This window comes from Triticum aestivum, chromosome 5A, assembly GCF_018294505.1.
Source record: "Triticum aestivum cultivar Chinese Spring chromosome 5A, IWGSC CS RefSeq v2.1, whole genome shotgun sequence".
In the NCBI taxonomy this organism is placed as follows: Eukaryota; Viridiplantae; Streptophyta; class Magnoliopsida; order Poales; family Poaceae; genus Triticum; species Triticum aestivum.
The window spans coordinates 604,284,197-604,286,942 of NC_057806.1; positions in this window are offsets into that span (position 1 = coordinate 604,284,197).

Here is a 2,746-nt window from a genome sequence, read left to right on the forward strand (position 1 = left end):
GCACCAGGTCATCCTTGATTCCCTCCGCTCGGAGTCCGATGAGGAGGCCAGACGTCGTCGTCGACATGAGATGGAGACGGAGCACACCGCGGAGGAAGATGAGATGCTCGGATACATGCATGAGGTCGAGGAGTCGGAGCCCTCCTACACGCCCGTCCACCCGGCGCCCGGCACCGACGTCGTGGACATCTCCGACGAGGAATCGTAGCTAGGGTGTCGTATTAAGTAGATTTATTTTACATGGTTTGTATGGATTTAGTGAAACACGAGAGACTTGGATGCAGAGAAGCAAATTTAAAGCGTAACCGATCAGTGTGCGCGGACATGCTCGGTCGTGTCCATAGAGTTTTTTTTCTACAAAGAGAATATATTAATATCGCGAAGATACTAATTACACCCAGTCTCTGCACCTACTAGATGTCACCAAGACATCCCGGATTTACACAACCAAAGGAGAAAATAAAAAGAAATGAATAAAACCAAAGGTCACGCCACAACGATCAACTCCTCTCAATAGCAGCACTCATACCACCACTAAATACAACACCGGAAAAACATAAAAGGTCTCCAAAAGCAGCGCCTCCAAGAAGGGAAAAATGCAGAAGCGTCGTCATTGCCCAAGCCAAGATCTTAGGTTTTCACCTGGAGAAAGTCCGTGCTCTCAAAACAATTCCTTCAGCAAGGTAATCGCCAGGGACAACTAATGAAGGCCAGATCTTAGGTTTTCACCCTGAAAGTCATGACTCGGCACCTGAGGAGTACCAGCAAAGATGAAATCCTCCAGTGTTGCCGCCCCACTTATGACTTATCACTGCTGCTTCTGAGAGTCATCTAACACCTATCTCACTCCATCGCCTCCAAGACTCCGTCCGTGTAATTGATCCTCCGATCTCGGCCACCATGACCTTCTCCACTATTGTCTCCATCATGGAAATCGAGGAGCCGAGATGTCCCAAGGTGTCATCAGTCAACAGAGCTATGCACCACACCCTTAGAACCTCGTAGGCTGGTAGGGACATGCACGACCGAAAACTAACCGATCCACATATGGGGGTCAGATTTGCCTGTAGATGCTCTTATATTCCTATACTAAGGGAGATCAGTTTTCTTATATTCCCCTCAACTTTCCAGTTTGGGACAAATCCCCTCCAAACCTTTTTTGGGTATGCTTACCCTCTAATCTAACTGATCTGGTTCTATAGCTAACTCTGGTTATTCAGCCGGTTCAGTTGAGATGCCACGGTTAAACAATTTTTTTCCTTCCCCCACATTGGATTGGCAGTTAAAGGGGAGTAGGGATGAAAATGGAGTGAAAAGTTTTCGCTCCTTGGGAGGAAAAATGGAAACAAAGAGAAAATGTGAAAACGGAAACGAAAATTTGCAAAACGGAAATGAAAATGAATTTTTTTATACGGAAACGGGAACAAAAATGGAATGGTAATTTCTGGTGGAACAGACATGGAAATGAAACTTTCCGTTTCCGTGAATATGGAATTTCTGTTTTTACTACAGGCCTATGATTGCTTTGTAGCCCAACCACCAAACAACATACAACGACACACTGAGCAGAATGAGCAAAAGAGATCATTTGAGGCCCAACTTCTACAACCACACATGTACTCAACCAAACTCTATACGCAATTGTTCAGTACTACTACAATACTACGCTAACTTGCTGACATAATCATATTATTTTGTAGCCATGATAACAATTCTTTAAATTTGCTTGTTTTTATGTGTATTTCTCTATGATTCAAGGGGGTTTAAGTTCCGATAAATGACCACTTCTGTTTCCGTGTATGATCTGTATTCATTTACGGGGTTACTGTATTCCGTTTCGTTTCTGCAAAATAATATGAAAACAAATATGATAGCACTCATTCCGTCTGTTTCTGCTCCGTTTTCATCCCTAAAGGGGAGTAGGTGCCGCTGCATCACGCTGATTCGTCTTTGCAGGGAGATGGTAAATCGTTCAACTTTTTGTTTTATTTTGCGGGAGTCTTTTTGGATCCAGTAGGTGTGTTTGGAACTTTGGATCCTCCGTTTACAATGCCTAGCTAGGCAAGGGCTAGGCTATTTGTTTTGTTGATATACATTGCTACTAGCTAATCATGGAATACGAACAGCTGTTGTAGTCATGAGCAGTTACGCAGCATCTTCCTCACACTTGCTAACGGAGCCAGATCAGCTTACTGGTGTCAGCTGACACCACTACATTCGACCCTATGGATTGGAGGGAAAACCTCATCGATTCCGACTTGTAACCTTTCCCTTCTTCGAACCGACGAAACACTACACGGTCTGGCAGCCCAGGTTGTAATATGCTCGTATTATTAGACAAAGTGCACATAGGTAGCTTTACAAAAGTTTACAGATTAGATAACACAGATCTCGCCAGCCACAACTCTAATCTCATCCTAAGATTAGATAAAACAGATTCCCTAAGTCTGTCTTTCTACATAGCTACCAGTGCTATACGCCCCCAGATTAGGTAACACAGTTCCCTGCAAAAAAATAAAAAAGATTAGATAACACAGATCTCGCGAACCACAACTCTAATCTCATCCTAAGATTAGATAACACAGATTCCCTAGACTGTCTTTCTACATAGCTACCAGTGCTATACGCCCCCCAGATTAGGTAACACAGTTCACTGCAAAAATAAAATAATAGATTAGATAACACAGATCTCGCCAACGACAACTCTAATCTCATCCTAAGATTAGATAACACAGATTCCCTAAGA